Source organism: Camelus bactrianus, chromosome 16 (assembly GCF_048773025.1).
Source record: "Camelus bactrianus isolate YW-2024 breed Bactrian camel chromosome 16, ASM4877302v1, whole genome shotgun sequence".
Lineage (NCBI taxonomy): Eukaryota > Metazoa > Chordata > Mammalia > Artiodactyla > Camelidae > Camelus > Camelus bactrianus.
The window spans coordinates 35112501-35138754 of record NC_133554.1 but is presented as its reverse complement, the minus strand read 5'-3'; the positions used below and the strand labels follow the sequence as shown (position 1 = coordinate 35138754).

Below are 26254 nucleotides of genomic sequence, written 5' to 3'. Positions count from 1 at the left end.
CAGGCTCGCCCCGGGCTCCGCGGTAAAGGGGATGAGAGAGGGAGGAGCCGTTGGCGCGCTTTGGCAGTGGGACAGCAAGGATACGGGTAGGGGACCGAGGGTCTCGGACCAGCCCCCCAGAGTGGGAAGTCAGATCCGACGGAAGGAGGCTGCAGCGGGCCTTCCGCAAGCTGGAGACGCTCCAGGAGGCGAGGGGCGCTGACGGAACCAGAGAGGGAGAGAGCTGGGGTGGGGGTGGGGGTGGGAGAATGGAGAAGAGAGGTTAGCTACCCCCTCCCAACATGAAACCAGCAGACCTGCAAGAGGCGGGGGACTTGGTTGCCCCACGCTGAGGGGTGAGCCTGGACAGGCTGGAGAGGACAGAGGATGGAGGGGACAGTGGGCGCTCGGCGTTGGTGAAGGATCCTTCGATGTGTGGTGCTTAGCTTTTGCCCACATCTGCCCGGTCCCTAAGAGCCTGCCCAGGCCGGTCGTGAGCGCGCCCAAGGTCTAACCAGCTGTCTCTCCTGAACAAGACGCGTTCTCAAGGTTGAAAGAATAAGACAAGGAATGGGGAATCTAGGGTCCTGAGGCTAGGAGCAGGTGGGGAACTGGCTGACCTCTGTCTATGGGTAGATTGGCTTTTCTCCGCCGGGAGGAGAGGGGGCGATGGGAGGCATTTTTGCATTTATTTCACCAGGCACAGCCAACCTCAGTTCTTTATCAGAAGAATGGGCAGGGGAAGTGCAGCTGGGAACCAGAAATCTCAGGCTCCCTGTGCAAGACAGAGGGTGGGGAGGAGATGGGGTGGTTGCCTCTGGATGTCTGCGCACAGGAGCTGCCAGGGCCGTGCTTGTGACCTGGACCTGGTGAACAGGGAGTTTGGGGGCACAGCAGGAGGGAAATCCAGTTCAAGCCTGGGTCTAGGCGTGGTTCTGCCCCCAACCCCACCCTCCTGCATCTTGCTGTCTGAGTTCCCTTCCAAAAACCCAGCCATGACCTCACCTCTGTGCAGCTCAGATTGTCTTACTAGATTTCCACTGCCCACCTTCCTGACCCCTCAGCCTGGGATTAAGGGTCCTTTCCCCCTTCCCTCTGCCAGAATCCTGTCTGCTTCCTAAACCCCAGCTGGAGTAGGGCCGTGTTATCTGGGCATTGCTTCTCTTGGAGTATTAGAAATCTGCCTTCTCCTAGGTATCAGTGCCTGCTCTGCAGCCTGTCAGTCCTGGAGTGGCAGAGGCAGGTGGTGTGGGCTTCTTCTCTGTCCCCCACCCAGCCCGCGCTTAGCGCAGTGCCTGGTACACCTAGGGCCCAGGATAGGCTGGCGATTAGAAAGAAGCTGTTTGAGGAGGAGGTAGGGCAGGGGTCCCCCACTGGGCAGGCATTTCCCCCTCCTGATTATCAGTCTCCCTCTCCAAGTTTCTTCCCTGAATTCCCATCTCATTCCTCAGTCTCCGCATTCTTAGGGAAAGGTTTCAGCAGATGCTCAAAGTTTGGGGACCCCCCCCATGGATAAGGCCAAAATCACAGAAGTTCCTCCCCCCTAAAACCCCATCTCCCCTGAGCCTTCCTCCTTCAGGAATACCTTAACACCCACCCACCCACCCAAACCATCCCTCAGTCAAGGAAAGGGTACATGGATTTAGTCTCACTTCAAGCTAACCCTTGCTTGGGATTTCTGGGCTCTTTGAAGATGCTGGGGTGGGGGTGCATTTGCGGTTTTCCATGCCTGGCAGTCTCCTAAGGCCCCAGGGATCTGACCACACAGCCAGACCAGGAGCCAAATAGCCTGGGTTTCTGATTCTGACGCCATCGAGCAGGGTGACCTTGGGCTGCCTCCCTCGTGTTCCCCATCTTCCCCAAGCACTGTGGCCTCTGGCCCATCCCTCCCCTTCTCACTTTCTGCCAGGACTGCTGGGCAGATACCCTGTGAGAATGGAGCCCTGCTACCTTTCAGGGCCCAGCTCAGCCTCTTGGGTGGCAGCCCCTGTGCTGCTCCCAGTCTCAGGGCTTCTGCCAGAGAGCATCTGAGAAGGCCACTTTCCTGCATCTGGTCTCTGGGGAGGCTTTCTGCTCCATTCTAAGTTTGGATAGGAGTTTAGCAAGGCAGGGTGATTGTTTAACCTATTAGAGAACTGATTATGTCAGCCTCCTACTCTGTAAACTTCACTAGCTCCCCACTGCTTGTAGGATCAAGGATACACTCTTTGCCCCACCCCACCCTCTGACATCCCAGGCCCTTTATGATCAATATCATCACTTCTGTGGTACTGCACTCTCTCCATCCTCCATGCATGCGATGAGGTTTCTCTCTTCTCATCTTCCTGCCTTTCTCCTTTTGCACCCACCAACCTCCCCACCTGGAATACCCTGCCTCCAGAAATCCTTACTTTGTCTTCAAAGTCTAACTGAAACATCTCCTCCTCCAGGGACTCTGCCTGGATTACCCCATGGCTTCTCATCAGCAGCCTCCAACCCCCAGCAGAAGTAACTGATCTCTTTCTGGCGCTGCCGTGGCCCTTCATGCTGCCTTCCCGGCACTCCTCAGGGGCTGCAGGGTGTGTGCATGAAGGGTATGTGTGGGCATATTTATATGTGCACCCCCCACCACCGATCCCCACATATTTGCATTTAGGGCAGGAGTCATGTCTTCTACATTTTTTGCCCCACCTCCCAGAGCTTGACGCATAGTAGGTGCTCAGAAGAAATGAATAGGTTGGGAAGACAACTCTATTGGGGGACCTCCCAGTGTCAATTGAAAAAGGAGCTCCGGGTGTAGAGGAGAAGAGGAGAGGGGGAGGAGACATACAGAGGCACCAGGAAGAGAGCAAGGGGGTGGGCAGGGCCGGGCCACACCCTTTGAGCAGCACATATAGGGTACACGTGTCTAGAGTAACATGTTACAACACAGCTCCGTAGGATGTGAATGTAGTGTAGTGATGTTCTGAATACGTGATCTCAAGTGCATGTGTCCCCATCTTTGTGGTCACCAGCCTGACTTCTCTTCTGGGTTGTATCCGTATGTACTCTCCCCACCCCACTGATTAGCCAAGCTCTGGCCTCCTTTGGAGAGGAAGAGGGACGCCGCAGGAGGACAGGGTTGGCGTTGGCCTTGGGAGGCTCCCTGGATGCTAGGAGTGAGGAATGATGCTCCACCCCCCTCTCCCTCCCTCCCCACACACACCCATCTTCCTGGCCACACGGAGCCCTACGCCACAACACAGTCTTGTTAATGTTTAAGACCAGTAGGTGGGGATGTGTTATAAACTTGGTACAGAAAATGAGCTTTATTGGAATCCATCCTGAGGATAGCTCAGTGCTTGGCTGCAGGAAGTGAGGCCACTTCGGAATATGAGGGCAGGACCGGGGCATCTCCTAGTCCCTTACTGGGGGCCTGTCTGAAACTAATAGACCCCAGGCCTGGGATTGGTAAGTGAGTGCTTGAGAAGCTGTAGAATTTGAGACCCAGAGAGGCACCAACTCCAACCTGGGACAGAGGGGACTGACTGGGAGAGGGGTCTGTCCTTGTTGCCCTGCCCACAATGATGTCCATTCACAACTTAGATTTGGAAAGAGATCACAGACCCTCCAAATTCAACCTTTGCATGGTTGTAGAAACGGACACTCAGAGAGGGAAGGGGGCCGGCCAAGGTCATCCCGCCAGCTCATTCTGGCAGCAGGACTAGCACCAGAGCCCAGAGTGGTTTCCTAGATTGGCAGTCTGCTCCCGGCCCCTTCACAAAATTCCGTCACCTCTGTCATCCCCTCTGTCTGCAGCTTTGGCTTTGTACAAAGATAAACTTCTGGCCTCAAGCTCGCCTCCGGTCCTAAGCAGTCAAGATAATCAGTCCCCAGTAGTGTTAATAAACCTTGCACTACAAGGGCACGTGGAGGGGTTCCAAATCTGCTCCTCAGTTCCTTATCATGGGCTTGGGATCCAGCTGGGGAGGTGAGGAAAAGACCCAGATTCAGAAAGTCAGGTCAGTTTGAAATCAGAGTCCCCAGGACACAGCAGATCGGGGTTCAAATCCTGACTTTGTCATCAATTTGCTGCACAGCCACAAGAAAGTCACCTCCCTCTCCAAGTCTTGTTTTTCTCCTCTGCCAAGTGAGAGGGGGCGATGCCCGCCAAGCCCCCTTCCAACTCACTTGTCCTGCCACGAGAAGCCTCTTGTTACCTCCCTGTCTCCGCCCCGCACCCATGCCTCCTTCCGCGGAGGCCTGCAGCAGATGCCAACAACTGGATATGATTTTTCTTCCCCCTTCCCTCCCCAGGGTCTTCCTTACTTCTTCCTTGCCAGTGCTCAGAACAGAATTTTAATAAGAGATTAATGAACCAGTTTATGGAGTTTTTTTGGGGGGGTGGCAAGTAAATTTCTTTTTCTATTTTCCTGCTCTGTCTTTTTAAATGAAAAGTGGGCCTCCTTATCATCCATTCAGCTGGCGGTGCCATCCTCCAGCAGTCCCCAAGGTTGGCGCAGTGTATCAGGGACCGCCAACACTCTGCCAGCTACCGTATCAGTCTCTGGAGGACCGCTGGGCTGCCAGGGGGTGGGAGGCACCAAGACCTGGGAGGACGGTGCAGGGAACGGAGAGAGGACAAGCTCCTCTTGGGAGGCAGGCTGAGGATCCAGGAGTCATTATCTCCCCTCCACCCCCTTCCCAAATCCCCCCCTCCCGCCCCTCTGCCCCAGGCCCCACTGGCAGGCAAGCAGCCCAGCAGGATGAACTGGAAAATGGAAGCAATTACCTGGATTATTCAATGCTTGTTGCACAAATGAATGATTGCAAGAATAATAATTCAGTGCAAAAAAAAAAAAGATAGAAAATGTAATTGGAGAAAAGTCCTTTTTGTCTAAATTATCTAGATAATTATCTGCCTTTGGAAAGTTCTGCTTTTTATCAAACTTGAATTCTTCCTGCTACATTCTCACCCACATCTTTTTGGCCCGGGAAGGTTGGACAACTGGTTACTCTCTTCTCTTGAATGACTTTCTGTTCAGTTCAAACTGAAGGCGGCAGGCAGGCAGGCAGACTGTGTGTGCTTGCCAGCAGAATTTCGCAGCTTCTTTCCGTTTCCTGGACCCATCTCTCGGGATCCTCAGAGCTGGCAGAGTGATGTGTCCAGGATCACCTGCTAAATGGATGACACTCAAAATGGTCCAGATTCTCAGACACATCCCCATCCTAGGATTCAGGTCCCGACAGCATCAGAACCTACAGTGCCGGCCCCTGACCCTGGGAGAGAAACAGGCTGCCAGGACACCCGTAAGCCCAAATGTCTCTCCAGGGACATGGCCCCAGAGGTGGCCAAGCCTTAAAGAGAATTAGACACAGTCCCGTTGAATGACAATCTCTCTGCTTTTCTGAGGGAGAAAAAGGGAGGAAGGGAAAGGGTTCCTGCCTAGAGGAGTGCCCACTGTGACAAAGGAGACAGTCTCGTCCTCAGAGAGGCCCCCATCTGACGAGGGAGGCACAGCCCCAGCCCTCTGAGGTGGCATTTGTCCTCTTGCGTGTTGAGGATCCAATGGTGAGAGACAAGATGACCACCTCTGCCCAGAGGTTGTAGGATCCCACCTTGCAGGCCTCCCTGCTCCTTCCCTACAGCCTCCCAGGCTGTTGGGGAGCCTGGCTCTGGGCCAGAAGTGAGTGTATTTTTGGCAGCTTGGTGCTGATGATGTAGCAGACTTGTCACAGCAGCAGCGGCAGCGGAGAACTGAGAACGGTGTCGGTGGGAGTGAGCAGCTCAGTGCGCTCAAATGTGCACCCACATGGTCACCGGCACTCACTGATATGCTTGAGAGTCCCAGCAATTCTTTGGAGTTTAGATCCATGATCTCATTTGATTTTCCTAGCGGCTGCCAGGTGAAGACCGCAACTGTGATCCCATTTTACAGAGGACAAAGCTGAGGCAGGCCCATATACCTGAGTGAGACCCACCCATCCAACCCCACTGATCTTTCCAGTCTTGCCTTCTGCTCCCCTCCCTCTTGCCCTCTAAAGTTTCTTCTAGTCCCTTGAATGAGTCACATTCTTTTCCATGTCAGAGCCTCTGTATCTGCTGTTCCCTCTGACCAGAACACTCTTCCACCCCATCCCCTACTCATTCTTCGGGCCAGAGTGTCTCTTCACTTCCTCCTGGAAGCCCTCCCTGATTCTTTACCCACTAACCCCTGCCACTCATTTCTGACTCGCCCTGTTGGTCAACTGCACCACCTGGCCTCTCTGCTGGCCATAAACTTGAATGGACCTGGAAAGTGTGTGACCTCTTCCCTCCCGCTGTATTCCCGGGGTCTACCAGGATGCCTGGAATAAAGCAGGCATTTAACGATGTGTCAGATGAGTTGATGAATGTACACTCGTGCACGTACATGTACACATAGACCCCTTCCCTGACACTCAGCAAGCATTCAGTTAGTGCCTCCTGTGGGCCAGGCAGTGTTCTGGGCACTTGGGCTTAATCTGTGAATACAGCCCAAAGCCCTGCACTCACGGAGCCTTTATTTCTGTAGGGGAAGGGGGAAGGCAGACAGTAAATAGCAAATACATACAATAAGTAAATTGTGTGATATGTTAGAAGGCAGCAGGTACTACGGAAAATAAGAAAAAGGTTAGAGTATGGGAATTAGGAATTGTGCGTGTGTGTGTGTGTGTGTGTGTGTGTGTGTTGGGAGGGGCTGTGCAGTATTAAAATGAATGATCACTTAAGTGTTATTAAGCAGACCTGAAGGAGGTGAGGGAACAAACTAAGCGAATATCTGAATATCACAGAGACCAGTCCGAGGGCAGGAGTGAGCTGGACCATTCAAGACAGCAAAGAAGCCAGAGAGGCTGGAGCAGTGCCAGATGGGGAGGGAGAAGGGAGATCGGGTAGGGAAGGGAGGCCCTTGTAAGAAGATGAACTGGTCCACTGAGTGAAACAGGGAGCCATAGCAGGGTTTGGAGCTGGAGTGACCTGAGCTGCTGGCAGCTGCAGGCTTGCAGAGCTCCAGACCTATGGGGATGGGGACCCCACCACGGTACCACAGAGGGGACCTCTGTCTGCTCTCTTTAGCCCCTTCCTCCTCGATATCCTGGCTGTGGCTGTCTTTCCTGCCACTCCAAGACCACCCCATCCGAGGCAGGACCAGCATGTGCAGGGGGCAGACTGCTGCAGAGACCACCCAAGGATTCGCAAGCCTGGCTTCCAGACCCGCCCAGACAAATTAGCTGTGTGGATGCCCAGGTTTCTTCTGCGGCCTTGGGCCTCCAGTCTGTAAAGTGGGGCTGTGGCACCAGCTGCTTCCGCAGCCTCTCTTGCTCAAACTCGCACCCTTGCCTCCGTGATGGAGGCCGGATGCCAGCGTCCTCATCTCCACTGGGGCATTCGGGATGCTAAGCAATCTTTGGTTTCTTTTGCAGATTCTGATTTTTTAACTAAGTATTGACCTTTACAAAAAAAAAAACTGCCTTCGGGGGGGGGGGGGGACGAGGGAGATCACAGGCACTTGTTTGGACAGTCTGAGCTGGGAGTAGGGAAGGGCAGGATGTCTGCAGACTTGTGTTCAAGGAATACAAAAGCCAGTCTGCTGGGATCTCTGAGAAGTCCCGCAGAGACTCAGGATTACCTGTTGCTTTGACCTCTCTGCCTGTCCCCATTTTATGTCTGCAGGTGCTCGGTAGGTGGCCCCTCCTCCCACCACCGGCCCCCTGCCAGCACCTGACCACCGCAGCCCACTCCTCTTAGCCAAAGAGGAGGCGACCTGCCCCAGGGTGACTGGCCTTTCCCCTGCCCAGTCTCTCCCAGGGAGAGACAGGCGTGTGGGGCCTTTGTCCAATAGGAAGGAACTCATGGGTTGGAAATAGGAAAAATTGCCATTTTCTCAGCTGCCAACACAGCAGAGAAATGATCTCAATTTTCTGTGGCTGTTCTCGGCAGGAGAAAAACCAGCCGCCAGCCGCCAGCCGCCAGCCGCCAGCCGCCAGCCCTGTGCCTGAGAAGTCTGATGTGCTGGGGAAGGGAGGCCGGAGCTGGGGAGGTGATGGGGTGAGAAGCGGGGTAGGGGTGGGGCTGGCGAAGCCAGAGGGCTGGGCTCCCCACTGGGGCAATGCAGCCCTCCTGCCTGGACAGCCTTTCCCCTTTCCCCACCCAGCACCCCCACCTCCTCCAACTGCCCACCTGAGTCTAAGTCTGAACTCTCTAGTTACCTTAGCACCTACTATGTGCTCCACCCTATGCTGGGCACCAGAGATCATTCCCTCGGAGCTGGCTGTGGACTCTGTTCTGTTCCGGCTTCATCCTCACCTCTTCCCTGCACTCTGCTCTAAAAACCACACTGCCTAGCTTGGTCCATTCCCTTGTGATTTCTGGGCAAATTCCTTAACCACTAGGCCTGTCTCCTCATCTGCAAATGATTATAAAAATACCCAACTTGGTGGTTGTGATGATTCAGTGAGTCATTCCAAGTCAAATATTTAGAATAGTGCCTGGCACAGAGTACGTGTCTGAAAATGACAGTTCTCAATATTATTGTTATTAATATTATTTGCACATGCCAGGCACTGTGTTAAGTGTGAAAATGAAGAAAATACGGGGCTTGTCCCATGAGGAGCTTCTAAGGCAGTGTCCTGGGGAGATGAGCCAGGTCTGCACAGATTGTGGTAAAATGCAGTCACAGAGTGTTGTGAAGGGAGAAATCTCATAACTGCTAGAGAGATCAGGGGAGGCTTCATGGAAGAGGTGCCACTTCAGAAGGCCTTAACCAGTTTCAAGAATTCTAATCAGTCGGCATCCGCTGTGTGTCCGATACCCAAGGGAAGACAGAACCTCAAGGAAAAGATGATCTCTGGCTTACCGGCTCTGAGCACAGCATGGGAGGAGCCACAGCTGCCTGTGAGGGAATAGCAGGCTGGGGTGGGTAAACACAGAGTTACCTGGATGATTTCTTAAGACTGCTCAGAACTTCGACCCTGTGTACCACGGAGGGCTGGGGAGCTGTTGAGTGTTGAGGAGTGAGGGAGTGGCTTGATGGAAGCAGGGATCAAGCAACAATAACTTGGCGGGGAGCAACGTGAAGCCTGGAACAAAGCTGAAGATGTTCCAGTAGCTGATTTGGGAGTGAGGGCTCTGGGGTTAGGGGATGAGCATTAGAAGTCATCAGAGGTAGCACCACATGGCAGAGTCTACTTTGAGAACCAGGGAGATGGAGCTGATCCCCTTCGGTGGGGATGGGGATGTCTTTATTTGCTGGTCAGGAGTCCTGGAAGATGGCCCAGTGGGAGAACTGAGATAGACAGGGTCTCCCTTACGACTAGAGGCCCAGCCTTCCTCCTCATTCCTCACCCTGCAGCCAGGAGCTCAGGGGTCAGATCCGTCCAGGGTCACTGTCAGTGTTTGGGCTTCAGGAAAGTCTCAGAAGAAGCCAGTCATGTCAGACTGTAGTGGGTTTTGAGTCGATGGGTTGGTTTCCCAGCCCTTGCTGCAGTGTAGCTAGGTGACCCAGGAGCACTTGCCTGCCTTGTCTCCCTGAGCCTCAGCTTCCCCATCTGCAGAATGGGCACAGTAGCATCACCTCTCTCCGCTGGGCCTCTGTAACAATAAGATACCTGTGTGCATGGAGGTGCCCAGAACAGAAGCTGTGTGCCTGCCGGAGGGGCTCAGGAAACAGAGTCAGCAGGTTTGTTTCCCTCCTTTCTTGCCCGGAGCCAGGCCTCACTGCCGGGAAGCACATTTAAGACAGTGCCAAAGAGTTCCCGGAGAGCTATTTTCTGGTGGTTGGGTTGTTTTGTTTTGTTTGGGGTCTTTTTTCTTTCTTTCTTTCTTTCTTTTTTTTTTTTTTTACCCTTAATGCCTTCTAGCAACAGCCTGCTTATTTTAAAAACAGCAGGGGCCAGCTGCTGGCCTCTCTCTTTCCCTCCCTGCCTCCCTCCTTCCCTCCCCAGGAAAGTAGCCTCAAGCATCACCCCTACTTCTGGGGCCTGTCCATCCCAGGGTGGAGGAGGCATTCCTGGGAATGCAGCTGGCCCCCTGCACACAATGCCTGGGTGGTACCTGGCCCCGAGGCCACGGCTTCCCAACATTTGCATGTCCTCCCCAGCAACCCCCAAGGTGGGCATACAGGCTACCTGTACAGCACCAGGGCAGGCAGCCTGTGCCATTGCTAGAGATCAGGGCTAGGGATATAGGGAGTTTCTGACACGGAGCCCAGGCTTCCCCGAAACACTTGGCTCTGGTGCCTCCTGCAGCCTGAGAGCTCACAGAGACCCGGGTCCCAGAGCTGACTCCTCCCACGCTTCTGTCTCAGATTCCTCATCTGCAAACAACAGGAAGAAAAGTGTACCCATCCTGCAGGGATGTTAGGGGCTGGGTAAGGAGAACAGGCGGGGCTCAGTGCATGGTCTCTGTGACCATTTACAATTCAGCGTGAGCCCTTAGGAGTCCCTCAGACTTCCCCATCCATCCAGAGAGCCCGCCCTCGTCTCCCCAGCCTCCCACCACGCTCTTCCTCTGCCTCAGGTGTTCTGTCAGCCAACTGCTTGCCTTCAGACAAATCCTTTCTTCCTGCTGGAGTTCAGTTGCCCTGCCTATGAAATTAGGCGCCGTGCTCGATCGGTGCTGTTCAAGGGAAACGTACCATGAGCCATGTACACAATTCCAATTTTTCTACTTGTCACATGAGAAAAAGTGAAAAGAACCAGGTGGAATGAATTTTAATAGTATATTTTAACCAAAATGTTCAAAAGATTATCATTTCAACACATAATCATGTAACAATTATTCATGAGATTTCTACATTTTTTTTTCGCTTTTGTGTTACATCTTTGAAACCCCCTGGGCATTTTACACAGCACCTGGTGGTGCCAACCGGCCCCATTTTAATAGCTCAATAGCAACACATGGCAAGTGGCCGCCATCCTGGATGGTGCAGGACTGGGTGCTCCCCAAGGGCCCTACCATATTCTCCCCTTGGAGGTATTTTTGGGCCCCTCGAGTCAGTGCTCTGGGGACCCGTGGGCCCTGGGGACCCTCTGCATTTCTTCTCAGAGATTCCCTGCCCAGACTGGAGCCCGCTCAGCTCCTCCCCGGCCCTGGTGTGATTCATGCTGGCTGTGGGGACTCTCACTCATGCAGGCTGCAGCTCCCAGCTGCTTCCCAGAGGCCCCACTCCTTCCCCCTCTGCCAAGAGATGCTATAGACCACAGGTACAATCAAGTCACCCTCCTGCTCAGAACACTTGAGCTCACGGAGAGTGAAAACCAGAGTCCTTCAGGGAGAGGTTGATGGGAGGTTCAGGCCTTTCTCATCCTAGAACTACCTCTATTTGAAAGATGGGGAGATTAAGGTCCAGAGAAGGGCATGATCTTAGTCCAGTGCACAGTGGTCAGGCATGGGAGAGCCGGGCCTGAGACCCAGGTCCCTGCTCCCAGGCCAGTGGGCTTATTATTGTATCTTCAGGGCTTTGCATGAGGGTGTTGCAGGCTGGGGGGTCATCGTGTCCAACAGTTGCTGGAGGAAGCTGGTTGGTCACACGTCAGGATGCTACCCACAACCACCCCCCCAGCTTCCCCAGGGGCATACCTGGGGGACGGGCCCAAGCAGGCATGATGTTTACACGGAGTAACCAGATTCCATCTCCAATAATCACATCACAAACAGCGTGAGATGTGAACTGCGGGGAAGACTTTGCTAAATGCGCGATTGATTTTCTCATCTTCCCTCCATTCTCCTCCCTAGGACTCCCTTCCCCTCCCTAGGACTCCCTTCTTCCACATCGTACACACGTGTGAAGACACACACCAGCACACGTGTGCACACACAACCTGCATTCCCCAGGCATCCAGCTCTGGCCTCTGATCCCAGCCCAGTGAAGGCCAGTTTTGTCCTTGTCCAGCCCTCGAAGCAGGATTTCTCCATCAGGGTATAGGCAGGAGGAGAGGGTATGTGAAGATCAGGTTCTCAACCTTGAGGTTTCCCACTGTTCCCCACCATGACCAGGCATCTGGGGACATTGGCAGTTCAAAAATGGTTACAGTTTATCACCTTATCACAGCTAAGCCTCACTTGTGAAACTGGCAATCATGACGCCCATTATGTGGACGAGGAAACTGAGGCTTAGAGAGAAGTGGTTGGCTCAGCTCACAGAAGAGGAAGAGGCAGCATGGGACCCTGGCTATGGAGACTGTGGCTCTAGGCCCCTCCTCCAGCCCTGTGTCATACCTGTTCAGCTCAGTCCCAGTGTGGTCAGCTTATCCATGAGGCGCCCCGATCACAAAAGGGGAAACAGGCTGGCTCACCTGTTGCTGTGGGTCTGCCCTCCTTCTCGTGTGTCTCAGCCATCTGACCCCATCCCTTTACCTCGGACCCTGGCTCTGCCTGGGGGTCTCCCAGCCTGATGTGTCAGACCAGAGTCCTCCTCCCCTTCAGAATCCAGATTCTCACCCTCTTCAGAATCCAGATTCTCCTTCATATCTCTGCAAAGCTGATCTGCCTGAAACCATCCCCGGGCACTGCCTTTAAAAGTCTTCATCTTTTCTCCCTAAACGGCCCCTAAATGATTTCTGTAAATTGCTCTAAGTAGCTCCAAAGAGAAAAAGAAAGGAAGAAATAATAGTAACTCAGCGACTGGCTGCCTGACCAGAATGTCGATGGCTCACCTCCTGCTTGGCCGCAGCTCCCAGCTCCTTTCTGCTCAGATGCGTGCCCCTCTGCTCCAAACCCGGGAAGGGATGCATTGCCTCTGAGACCCAGCCTTGCCTCCTCCCTCAGGCAGGAGGCTGCCCGAGTCAGGTGCATCAGCCTTTAGACAGGGCACTCCTCAGGGCAGCACCATCCTTCCGTTCCTTTCCCTTCCCTCGCCCCCGCCAGACTGGACTCTCCCAGGAGACAGCTGGGCCTCCCTCATCACTCTGAGGCTCCTCCAGAGAAGACTGTGCCTCTCTCATCAGACTCAGGGCTTCTCCAGAAGAGGCTGTGCCTGCCCCATCAGTCAGGGAATTCTCTCCAGGTGGGGATGTGGGGGGCACTCAGCGGCCCCTCAGCCTCTATCTTCCCTTGTTCTGCAACCAGTTCCCTTACACAGCCTCATTGCCTTCACCGTGGATTAGAGATCTGGGTCCTGATTCCTAGACTGGGATCTATTTCACTGACCGATTCATTCATTCATTCATTCATTCATTCTACAAAGCTTTCCTGGATACCTACTGTGCACCAGATGCTGACTGGACATGTGTCCTTCTGTTGATGGCTCCTTTGATACGCTCCTGTGACCAGAGTCCCCAGACGTGGTCCTGGTTCTCCATGGGGTAGGGCATCCGGCCAAAGGGCCAGCTGAAGCAGCAGCCCCCATGGACGTGAACCCAGCCTTAGCCCTTGGTCACCATCATGGCCTCCTGGCCTCTTTACAGTGTGGACCAGAGAAGGGTCTCCCTTGTGGAGCAGAGGCCGGAGGTGGGAGGGAGGTCCTCCCTGGGGAACCCTGACCTGGCTGGCTTACCCTTCCGTCCGGCCCCCTCCTCATTTCCTGCCTGTGGAGCTCCACCATCTCTCTGGTGATCCTCGCCACCTAGCCTCTAAAATGGTGCTGTGGCTTGAGCAAGTCCCTTCCCCTTTCTGGGCCTCAGTTTCCTTTTCTGAGATGTGACATGATCAGACTCAATCACCGATTTTCTTTTTTTTCTTTTTTTTTTTTTTTTGCTAGAGAAATGTTGTATAGAGTACATAAATTATATAGAATATGGATAATACATAATACATATCAAAGTGAGCTGCTGGTTGAATGGAGAGCAGCAATGTCTCCCTGAGTTATCTGTCCCACCCTGTCACCCCATGGCAGCCCTGGAGACCCCCAGTGAGCCCAGCTGGCAAGCCCTGGGTCCACTTAACCCATCCCTGAGGCCCTTCCACTCTGCCAATGGGAGGATCTGGGGAGTAGTCTCATTACCTCTGCCTCCCCAGTTCCCTGGAACCCTGCCCAGTTTCCCAGTGGGGGGATGCGCATGAGAAGAATTGGCTCTTGCCCGGGCACCCAGCACCCCCCTGGACCACTGAATGAGTCCAGCCCCCAGTTAGAAATGCAGGCATGGGAGCAGCTCAGAAGGCGGCAGGCAGGTGGGGCCAAGCCCAGGACAGCTCTGCCCGCCCCTGACAGAAGGTGGGGTCGTTCCAGATGCATAAAGCCCTTTTGTCATCCTCCCAGCACTCTCTGATGTGCAGAAGGAAGAAGGAGGGGCACCAACACAGACACAGCCCTCTGCATCCTCTCTGATTTTACTGGAACCCAATTAAGTGGATAATTGTTACAAATGGGAAATCACCTTCCACCAACTTGCAGATGGGAGCCGGCGCTCAGCGTGAGCCTGTGCAACCCAGGCTGGGACCTGGCCCTGGCCCAGCAGTTTAGGGTTTGCACAGGGTAGGGAAGTGGTGACCTGCAGAACTCCTGACCCCGCAGCTGGAAGAGCTGCAGGGAGATCCAGTCCAGCCCCAGCTGCCAGAGCACAGCCTCCAGCATCCGGTCCCTGGTATTCACATTCAGCCACACTGCTTTAACCCGAGATGTGGATTTGCTGTCCCAGGTCCCCCAGAGTCTTGCCTAGTCTGAGTCCAGGCAGATGGAAATAAGTGTCACCGTGGAGGCACAGGCGTGGGTGCCAAGGAGAAACAGAGGGGGTGGGGAGAGAGGGCAGGTCCGAGTCTTGGTCATCGTGGATGCAGGTGTAGGGAAAGGGGAAGCTTCTCCCAGAAATAGGACAGCACAGGCAGTGGTTCTCAGTCTTGGCTGCACATTTGGGAATTTTTAAATCATGCTACTGCCGTGGGTCCCAGCCCCAGAGGTCCTGGATTCGCTCGTCTAGGGTACGGCCTGGGCTCCCAAGTGGCTCTAAGGGGAAACCATGATTGAGGCTCATCCTGAGAGCAGGACTTCCAAACATGGTAGAGGAGGTGGAAACAGGGCGAGTTCACCTTCTCAGGACCCACCCAGAACTTCTGGAGGAGTTTGGCTGGGCAGGGGCCTGGGAACCGGCATTTTATATAGCTTCCTAAAATTGGGGTGAGTTTAGAGGGGCTGCCCCCCATGCTGGCGGTCTTAGTGGGGAGGGGAGTCTTGGGAGCCTGAGAGGAGAAGGGCCCTGGGGAGGAGGAGGAGTGTGGAAAATATGTTGGTGGTAGACCTGTCCTATTTTTTTTTCTTGAAATATAGTTGATTTACAATGTTGTGTTAGTTTCTAGTGTTCAGTTTAGTGATTCAGTTATACATTTATATATATATAAATTCTTTTTCATATTCTTTATCATTACAGGTTATTACGTGACACTGAACATAGTTCCCTGTGCTCTACAGTAGGACCTTGTTGTGTATCTATTTTATATACAGTAGTGTGAATCCGCTAATCCTAGACTCCTAATTTATTCCTCCCCACCACCTTCCCCCTTGGTAGCTGTAAATTTGTTTTCTGTCTGTGAGTCTCTTTCTGTTTTGTAAGTAATTTCCTTTGTGTCATTTTTTTAGATTCCACATGTGATGTTCTAGGATATTTGTCTTTGTCTGACTTACTTCACTTAGTGTGATAATCTCTAGGTCCATCCATGTTGCTGCAAACTGCTATTTTTAAATGATTTGCAGAGAAACTTTTCATTCCCTTTCTCTCTCCTTTTCTTTTTCTCTCTCTCACTTAGTCCTTTGTCCCAGGACCGAGAGCTCAAGGTAACACACTTAGAATCACTGTTAAGTCTCATCATACACATAGTAGGTGTTGTATAAATATTTCTTGAATGAATCATAGGTAACAGCTGTTTGGTGGGCTGGCCTGGGAATGTAACTGCTTTTAATAATATTGTCCCTATAGAGAAAGGTGTGGCCATGTGTTTCCAAGTTCTAATAGCCAATTTTCAATGAACTTTTGATAAGCGGCCCATTTATAAGCTGGAGAGAGAGAGAGAGAGAGAATGTCCTGCTGTTCTGCTCTCAGTGAACCTAGCATGGACTCCACCCTTGGGGATCTGCACTGAGGTGTCATATCGACACCCAGATTGAACCCAGTGGAGCATTGATGGAGACGGCAGAGAGGACCGTGGCCAGAGGGAGGGCACCTGAGTGGTGGGTGAGGAGAGGGCAGGCAGAGCCCTGGGTGGGAGGGGCGGGAGCCAGAGTGTGGCCGGGGCAGCATGGGGCCCAGGATGGAGCTGGGAAGTACACACAGCATCAGGGTACTTTTCGCATGGCCTCCGTTGGGTGTGCAAGGACAGCTCTGGCAGATCAAAGATTACAAGCAGGAGAAAGACAGATGCGGCTGGAGAGGGGCAGCTCTGAGCGGGAGCTCCTGGGCCCAGGCCTGGCTCTCTGTGGGCGCTCTGTCAGCCTGTGCTGTGGGGAGTGGGGAGGATGGTCCCCACCAGGGAGCAGGCAGACACCGGGAGGGACTGGGGTGGGGAAGAGCATCCTTCCTGCCTTCTTGTGGTGCCGCTCCTGCCCCCTCTGTGGACGAGGCCAGCCTCATTGCCCCTGCTCCAGAGACACACAGGCCTTGGCTCACAGGACCCAGCTTCCCGGCAGCACTCCCACCCTTTCTAGAAGACTGTCCTCTCTTTGGCTGGGAGGCCAAGCAGGGGCAGCTGGCTGTTGTCTGGGGACACCAATTTTTGTCCCTGCCTCCGTTTTCCTGTAGAAGGTAGACCCTGATGGGATGAGGGCGTGGTTTCCAAATTGTTCCTTGGAACCCCTAGGGGGCCCTGGCAGCGGGAGTCCCCTGGGGCCAGACCTCAGACTGGGCGCCTTGAGGAAACTGTAGTGTCAGGATGATGAAGCAGCTTGGGGCGCCAAGTGCCAGGCTCAGACCCCTTCCCTTCCACTACTGTGGAACCATCTCCTCCCTGGAGGACCCTCACTGCTCATCTGTGGAGAAGTAACCCCGCCTGACCTGCCTTAACAGGGCGGCTGCATGGAGGACCACTGGGGAGGCCCTTGGGCAGTGCCATGGGAGGGTCACAGGTTCAGGAATGTCCCTGAACCTGGGGCTCGGGGATGGGAGTGGGAGAGACGCAGCCCAGTGGTTGGGGCACTGCTTCCTCCTTCCTTCCTTCCTTCCTCAGAGGCCCCAGAGGGGTAGGAGCCATTCCAGAGAAGGGACTTCAAGTTGACAAAAACAAATTGGCTTAATTGACCCAAATTAGCAGCAGGGAGGGCCCTGATGGCCCAGCTGCTGGTGCATTTAATCACTGTCACCCTGTGTGGTCAGGGATGGCCCCCTTCCCCCAAGGCCACCAGGGTCACCTCCCCTGTGAACAGCCGCCTCTCCAGAGTCCTCCATCAGCAGGAAGTAGGGCTGGGACTTTGAGGACAAAGACAGCCTTGGGCCAGAGGTCAGAGCACCCTGCAGAGCTGAGCCAGGCTTCCAGAGAGCCGATAGCCTGATTTAAGCCTGATTTGGGACAGGGGCAGCCCTGGGAGCTGGGGGTTCTCCCTAAGCCCAGGGGTAGTTTCCTGGGCTTCAGTTCTTACAGTAAATCATCTTTGTGGCTGCATCTTGGCTGACAGAAAGTGGGATGGGTGAGGAGCAGGGGCAGGAGAGTGGCGGATGGAGGAGACTCTTACCTCCAGGTCATCTTCTCCCGGGTTATTATTCCCTTTGAGGATAAGCCAGTGCTGTGCCTCAGATGTGTGTGACCTCAGAGTCCCCAGCCTGTGAGTCCAGGGGCCACTAGGGCAGGAGGCTGCTGGAGGGTGGCAGGCTCACAGGGCCCCCTGGAGCCCTGAGGCAGAGTGTGTCAGGGCTGGAAGGGACCTAGGGAGCACCTCTTATTATTACTGGTGGGGAGACTGAGGCCCAGAGAGGACGCGGCCTGTCTGAGGTCTCACAGGGAGGCGATGACTCACCTGACCAGCACACTGTACAGATGTGCTCCGCTGAGGCCAGCGCATGCATGCCCCTGGGTTCAGTGGAGCGTTGCTTTCCTGGTCATTTTAATAAACCTCCAGGCCATGCTGGGTACCATGGGAAGAGGGGATGTGTGCCATGCCTGCTCCTGCACAGGCATCCGGTAGACAGGGGACACAGTCGACAGGAGACACGGTCGACAGGGTGGCAGTGATGCTGAGTGGACCTCGGCCAGGACCTTGGAGGGAACCCTCAGGGGTGAGTGCTTCCCTGGGTGTAGAACAGTCCACCTCCGGCCAGCCCTTCCCCCTGGGGGTCCCCGTGCCCTCCAAGCCTGCCTTCTCAGCCTCGTCGTGGCTCCTCTTCACACCTACCACCCTCAGCCATGGGCCACTGTGGGCAGCCCTCCCCCCAAGCCTCTCAGCCATGCCCAGAGCCCTGAGCGCCAGACCTGGCCCCATCTACCATCTCCTTCCCACGGCATCCACCAAGCCTGGTCCCCCTCCCATTCCCCTGCCTCACTCAGTGGAGCTGCCCTCCTTCCACCCAGAGGCCAGAGTGGGAAACCTGCCTGCCACCCTCAACCCTTCTCTCTCCCACCTCCTTCCTCCCATGCCTGGCCTTGGGTCTGGTTGACTCTTAAAAGTAACAGCAAAAGTAATTTTCACTTACTGGCCTTTATCTACTCCCAGGCATTTTTCTAAGGACTTTGCACATATTAATTCACTTAATCTTCACAATGACCCTCTGAGTTGGTACCAGTGCTATCTCCACTTTTGCCCACAAGGAAGCAGGCCCAGAGAGGGTGATAACATGCCAAAGGCCACACAGCAGCTGATGAATGTGGAGCCAGGGCCAGGTTCAGGCGGACAGGCCCTGCAATCTGTGCTCTTCGGAGTGGCTTTTCAGGAAGGGTCTTCTCCTTCCTCGCTGTCATCACCCCACTTAGGCCCCCGCATCTCTTCCTTGGACCACTGTAGCCGCATCCGGAGCGCCCTGCCTGGTCGGGACCACCCTCCAGGCAAAAGAATGAATGCATTTGGAGGAAGATAAAGTCCTGCGTCTAATGAGAATGACTTATTTTTAATAGCCCTTGCTCACACGTGTCACTGAGCACTTATTCGGGGCCAGGCACCGCGCACAGGACTTGCATTCATCCTCATGGCAACCCTGAGAAGTGTCTACGACTGTTGTGGCACTTTAGAGGAGAGGTGGCTGAGGCCCAGCGCGGGTGAGCAGCTTGCTCAAGGTCACACAGCTGGAAAGAAGCAGGCCTGGGATTCAAAGCCGGGTTTATCTGAGTCCGGAAACTAAGCTGCAGACCTCTACTGCCCGCAGCCCGCTGCCTAGAGCTGCCCAGAGTCCCGGGGAGAGCCTGGAGGACCAGCGGTTGCATTAGGCAGCCCTGAGAGGGACGTGCCTGTCCTCCCACTGCCTAAAGAGCTGCTTGCGTTTCCTTATGTAATCAGCCGTGAAGTCCTAAGTGAGCAGACTCAGGTTCCTCGTCCCTGACTGTCACACGGGCAATTGGGGCCCTCAGAGCATGAACCGTATGATGAGTGAGGCTCAGCCCAGCTCCAGAACCACGTGGTTCTTCAAAGCTTGGCCCAGCAAAAGGGCCTTCCTTTTAGAATAAGGGCGTCAGGCGTACTCAGCGCCCTGACCTCAGTGGTGGGGTCAGCGGCTTCTACCCAAAGCATGCTTCATTGAGCCAGCCTCCCCCAAAGACACCCCCAGCATCAGAGCAGCCTGACCCTGTCCTGCTGTCCCCCTTGGGCTGCAGGGAACTGTCCTGTGCCTCCAGTAAGCTGTGGCCTTATCTACTGGCAGAAGAAGGCCTGCAACAACCCCTCAAAGCCCCTCATCAGCACCAGGATTCCATGCGTCCAGGAAAGATTTATAAGTCAGCTATTGCTACAGTAATGCTGCCTAACAGACTGCCCCAAAATTTGGTGGCATAAAACAAAACGCATTTATTTCTCGTGAGTCTGCAGGTGTCTGGGGTTTGGCTGTTCAGGACTGGACTCCAAGCTGCTGGTTGATTCCTTCTGTCCATATTTCTCGCATCTTCTTTGGATCGGGTGCTACTGGAGGGACAATTGTATGTGTACATTTCAAGCCTTTGCTTGTGTTTCATTTGTTAAAATCTCATTGATTCAAGGAAGTCCCATGGCCAAGCCCCAGATCAGGAGGTGGGGAGTATACCCCACCACCATAGGCCAGGGTAGGGGTGCTGCTGCATCGGGAGAGTGTGGTCCAGAGTCAGTGCAGGAAAGGGCCCCAGAGGTCTCAGGCATAGAAGCTGAGGCCCAGGGAGGGGACAGGACATGCCCAAGTCACACAGCAGGGGCGGGGCGGAGCTGATGCCCAGGGTTCTAGATTGGTTCTACCTCTCAGCCCTGCTTCTCCATCCTCAGGAACTTCTGTGATGCCCAGTCCCTGGGAGAAGGGTGCTCAGGGAGGCAAGGGACCCAGCCTTCTACCCTTAGTCTGTGCTTGTGTCCCCTAGCAAGTGGGGGGGAACTGGGCCACCTGGGGCTGGGGTGGTGCACCACCCCAATCCCATGACCTCCCCTAATGAGCAGAGACGTAACTGAGTTTCTCCAGCTGCAGACCCGCCTGTCCTCCCACCAGCCCTGCCCAAAGGACAGCACAGGGGCCCTCTTCTCCCCACCTGGCATCTCCCACCCATCCCTCCCTCCCTCCCCCTTTTCTTGCCTCTCTCTTTCCTCCTGTGCCTCCCATGTAGCAGACAGCAATTCCTAAGGACAGCAGCCTCACAGAATCTCACAGTTGAAGGGTCATCCAGACCAACCCTCTGCTTGTGCAGAAGCACCTGCACAGCATCCTTGATGGAGAGCGTCATTCTCAGGTGGCTGGGATCCTCCCAGGGATGGGGAGCTCACTACCTTTCAAGGCAGCCCCTGCTATTAGCTGGGCAACTCTGATCCCAAGAAATTACTAACTCATTTTTAGTTCCAGCTCTGCCTCTCCCCAAATTCTGTTCACTGATCTTAGTTCAACCAATATTTAGGGAAAACTTACTGTATGTATGTCAGCTTGGGACGGGGGATACAGAGATGAGAGTCACTGAGCACATGCTCAACGGGCCACAGACCACAGGGGAGGCAGACAAGGATGCAAGGTGACAGGTAGGGGATCCATGGTTGTCCTGGGGAGGATACCTAACCTTTCAGGGGCAATAGACAGAGCTCTTCCCAGGATGTCTTGGTGCTTACTCAGATCTGGGTTTGAGTTCCAGATTCGTCATCTATTAGCTGTGACCTTGGACATGGCTAGGCTGCAGCATCCTTCTGCGTAAAATTGGGATAATGGATACATGCCCTCGTGGGAGAATGGAAGGTAGAATACAGAAAGCACTGGGCACATGGAAGAGCTCCATGAATGGTATTGTTGGTGTCATTGTTGTTAATTGCCGGCCCCAAGATGGAATTAGCATTTAGCACGTCCGTGCTCATAGAGTTAAAACTTTGACCTTCAAAGAGGGACTTTACACCTGCCCCCAAGTTGGAGTGAGCAAAGAACTGTTGGGAAGGCGACTCTGTTATCTGCCTTCTCATCACTTCCTCCCAGAAATGAGGACCAGAGTCGCTCAGCAGCAGGCCCCCAGCTGTGGGTGATCAGACCACAGAAGAGTTAGCACAGATCTTTCTAGCGGAGGTGGGGGAGCAGGTGGCCTCCACTCTGAAGAGAATATCATCTGTTCTCCTGCAGCCTCTTTCAGGATCTGAGGGCTGTAGGGACCTCAAAAATGTCTAGTTGGATACCCCCACCTGATGCTGGGAGTCAGGAGGGTAAGGACGGTAAAGATGCGACATAGAAGCCATGCTTCCCATCTGGTGCTCATAGCAGACATCATTCATCAATTACAGCTCTCTTCTTCCCGAGTGAGGACTCGGATTCTGAATCATTCTCAACTCAGATTCCTTTACAGCAGCCCAGACAGGCTTCCTAGAAGAGGAAGGATTTCAGGATCCTTTTCAATGATGGGTGAATCCCAGTGAGTGGAACTGGGGAAAGCATGTTCTCACTGTGGAGTTTGCGGGATGTGTGGGGAGGGTCCTGTACTCAGTTCTGCAAGGCGGGGGCTGGAGCAGAAGCGCCTGATAGTGGGTGTGGGCAAGGCTGGAGGAAGGGATGGATTGAAGCGAAGAGGAATGAGGATGGGAGGAGGAAGAGGAAGGCGACTGTGAGCAGAAAGGACCATCAGGTGAGGCGGGTGGGCTGGCGGAGGTGCCTGCCAGGGGTCTCTGCCCCTTCACCTCTACCTGGATGCAGGGAGCTGAGCCCAGGGCAGGGAGCCCAAGCTGATCTGACAGGTTGTTGAGATAACACAAGCTCAGGAAATTAATTCTAGCACTTGCTTCTCACGCTACGTCTCAGCCCCTCAGAGCAGTAGTTTCATCCATCTCCCCTGCTTTTGCCCTGCCGTCCTGAGTGTACGTGGTGTGTGTGTGTATGGGAGGGTGGCAGGGAGACAAGGCCAGGCACCACCTCCTAGTGTCAATCCCCTGCTCAAGAACCCTAGTGGCTCCCCATCGCCCGTGGCATGATGGGCAGACTTTTAAAGGCGTAGGAGCTATTATTTGTGGAAAAGCCTACATGAAAATCCATGAGGACAAAAGCTGACTGGGATGGCTATCAACCCTCCCCCTACTGCCTGAGATCCATACAATTCCCAGGGCTCCACGGAATTCAGTTTGAAAAGCCCTGGGATAAAATCCACAGATGTGTTTGCCTGGCATTAGAAGCCCTCTGCCCCCTGATGCCAATCCCGCCTCAGCTCTCCCAGGTATCTGCCACTCAGTCCCAAGCTGTCACTAACCCTTGGCCCCTTTGCCACTGTGTTCTCTCCACCTGAAAGGTCCCTGAGCCCCACCCAGGTCCCATCACACCCAGGCAGCTGTTGAATTTCCACCCGTTCTTCAAGACCCTACACTCACATCACTCCTCCTCCTTCAAGTGTTTCTCCTGTAGGCATCTATCTGGCTCTTCTTAGAACACCCAGGGAGCTCTGCGCCACTCCGAAGCCTCACAGCACTTCCCACCTTTTAGCGTGGTTATTTATGTACTTGTCTGGTCTCCCTGTTAGCCAGCAAATTCCTTAAGGGCAGAAACCATCTTCTTTATCTCCGTCTCCCTGGCAGTTCCCAGCAGGGTCTTGAGCAGAGAAAGGGCTGAATAAATATTTATTCGTTGAATATCTTTATTGAGTGTTGGTTACAAGCCCTACTATTGTACCCGGCAGTCAAGCTGCATGGTGAAAGGCCTGGTCCCTGCCCTCAGCAAGGCTTCTGTCTGAGAGAAAGCCAACTCAGTAAACCAACAGTGGCAGTACAGAGAAAAAAGTGCAGCATGATGGGTGTGAGTGGCTCAGAAGTCAGTGACTAACCCAGCCTTGGGGAGGGGGTGGTCATGGAAGTCTTCATGGAGGAGGTGACCCCTGGGAGAAGTCAAAGGACAAGTGACCCCTACCAGGTAGAGTGTATTGGGAACAGCACAGCAGGCAGGGGGAACAGCATGTGTTAAGGCATGGAAGGCATAGAGACCATGGCTGGAGATGCCCAGACCAAGGTGTGTGGGTTGGAGAGTGGGAAGAGGTAGGGGCAGATAACGCAGAGTACTATGGGAAGAAGGAAATATTCGTGGGAATGCTGGGCTGGGGAGCAGGAAGGGAAGCATCCCACAAGGACAAGGAATGGGCTGCAATGGGGCAGGAGGAAGCTGTGAGACCTTGGGCAGGGCTTTTCTCCTCTCTGAACCTCAGCCTTCTCATCTGTAAAGTGGGTGGTTTGAACCAGAGCCCTAAGACCCCTGTCCAGCAGTGACTTAGAAATACCAATGGAGCATCAGCTAGACAACCGCCAATCAATCAATGTGATGCCAAGAGAAAGAGGTACATTAGGGCCTAGGCTTTGAGGGGCAGGCAGGGCAGGGCAGGGCAGATCCGGGTGGGCTCCATGGGAGAGATGGTGGGGGCAGCTGTGAGCCAGAGTCTGTGCCAAGCACTCTGCAAGTTTACTCTTCACGACACCTGTGTATGGATAGGTTTTCTTAGCCCCATTTTGTAGATGAGGAAATTGAGGCTCAAAGAGTAAGCAACTTGAATCCAAGGCTGTGATTATAATCCTGAGTCTCTCCCCAAAGGGCAGGCAGAGCTCGTCTTCCAGGGGTTCCCATCCCCCATCCCCTGCCTGGGAAACTGGCCCAGGCCTCCCAAGTCAGCCCTGCACACTTTTGGTTCTCCTTTTTCGACCCTGTCAGCACCCTGTTGGCAGAGAGAAGGTATGGCTGGCCTTCTTAGGGTGACCAACTGGGCCAGTTTGATCAGGACTGGGGGACTGTTGGTATTAAACCCATGACAGTCCCAAGCAAACCAAGACAAGTTGGGGCCCTGCTCATTCTGCACGAGGTGAACGGGGGCCCGGGCCACTTCTTGCAGGGGGCAGTGCCCTAGTTCCTGAGTTTACCCCACCTCCAGCACACTCTCCCATTCCTCCTTCCCCACCATCCAATCCGCAAGGCTTCCTGCCTCCTGGCCCCGAGCTGGAGGCCCTGGAAGACTTTCCAGTGAAAACACTAGAGAGTTTGTCACTGAGTCAGGGAAACCAAGCCGAGGCCCAAAGCCTTCAGACAACCATGGGCTCCTCCTCGACGTGCACAATGCCCAGACTGGCTCTGAACGTGCTCCGCACCTGAGTGGGCTGCCTCAATCTCCCCTCCAGGAATGGAAACTCCCTGAGTGGGGCTTGGCTACCCCACCGCCCAGCTGTGCAGCCCAGCTGACCACCCCCACCATCTCCGGGATCAGGAGTCCATTCCAAACCAACCTCAAACTGCCACAACACATCCAAGACCTCCAACGAATATCTGGCCCTAGGCCTCAGTTAAAATGGGGATGGGAAGAAGGCTCCCATCTCAGGGCTGCTGTCAAAACATCAAAGATAAAATGCACTGAGAAGGTCTTACCTTCATAATGGTGCCCACCTCCCATGCCGGTCTGGGAACATAGTTTAGTTGATCGGTACACCTAGTCCCCAATTTCCAGGCTCCAGTGCTCCCTAGAAATGAGCTCAGGGAACTCAGGAGGGCGGATGGGGCCTAACCCCAGCTGTGTGTCCATGCGCAAGCCTCTTAACCTCTCTGAGCTTTGATTTCTTCATTGGCAAAAACAAGGATGCTAGTTCCTGGGGTTATTGTGAGGTAGCTGTGACCCAGCCCAGTGTGCGCACTCCATAAGCATCCTCTAAATATGAACCGGGGCCCCGCTGGCCTGCCCTGCCCCTCTGGGGACCTGCTGTTTGCTGCAGCCCTGACCTCTGACCTGGTGGAATGGGCTGGAAGGGTGATGTGGTTCCCCAGCTCCCCCAGACCCTCCCCTCTCCAGGCCCATATTCAAACCCACAACCACCCACCAAAGGGAACTGGAAACAGGCTCTCTCTCTCTTTTTCTCTACACACACACATACACACACACACACACACACACACACACACACAGGCACACACTTTCTTTTTCTGTTGTTTGCGGCTAATTGTTTATTAGGAGATGCAGGCGGCTGTGCCAGTGGGAAGGCTCAGCTTGCTCCGCTATAATTAGGATAATGCACATTAGTCATTTAGTGTAAAGCAGAGAGCAGCCCCCTCCCCCGCGCCCCTCCCCCGCTGCTCCTGCAGCAGCTCGCTCAGCTCCCAGGCTGGACAGGTTTACATGGGTTCCTGGGAGGCCTGGGCCTGGACCACCGCCTCCTCCGGCCTCCCCCCTACCCCCACCCCACCCCCCTGCCTCCTGCTCACCTCCTCTGCTCAGCAACTCTTCCATCCCACTGATCTCCCACCAGGATGGGGTTTCCTGCCTCCACTTCCCCCCACCCCGCTCTCCCCGCCTGGTTCCTTTCCCGCCCTGCCCTCTGTCTCTACCTGCCCCTCCCCTCTTTCCTGACTCTAGTTTTCTCTCTCTCTATTTCTCAGTCCCTCCTGCCCCCAACATCCTTGCCTTGTTTCTGCTCTCTCTCCCTCCGCAAGCCCTCCCTGCTCGCCTGACCAAAGGACCAGTCAGATCAGCAAAGTAGGTCTAGCCCAGGTTTCCAGGCCCTTGGGGTGGGGTTCTGTGTACCACGTGCCCTCCCTTGGACGGTGCCCCTCACCCCACTGCTGTCCTTCCCTCTTCCCTGCCCGAAGTCCCTGGCACTCATCTGCCTGAGGATTGAACTGAAAAAGGCAGGCCTTTGTCTCATTTTTGACCCTTCCTGTGGCCACATCAGTGTGGCTCTGTTGCCCCTTTCTCCACTCACTCATGGTCTTCCTGAAATTGGAGAAACCAGGCCCCATGAGAGGTGTGTTTGGGGGTGAAGGTGGGGACTCCCAGAGGGCTGCGGGAGCAGGGAGCCCTCACCTCACA

The 26254-nt window shown here is 54.4% G+C and overlaps 1 protein-coding gene across 2 annotated transcripts in view; it reads left to right on the top strand.

Moving 5' to 3' along the window:
• TMEM132E (transmembrane protein 132E) overlaps positions 1 to 26254 on the top strand; it is a 52268-nt gene that overhangs the window by 2213 nt on the left and 23801 nt on the right. Inside the window, exon 1 of one of the 2 annotated variants that reach the window (XM_045506944.2) lies at positions 25752 to 26254. This exon is cut by the window's right edge and continues 9787 nt beyond it. The exons of the other annotated variant lie outside the window; for it this stretch is intronic. The gene's annotated coding sequence lies outside the window, so the exon portion shown is untranslated. Of the gene's footprint in view, positions 1 to 25751 lie in introns of those variants that run through there. 2 annotated transcript variants of the gene reach the window in all.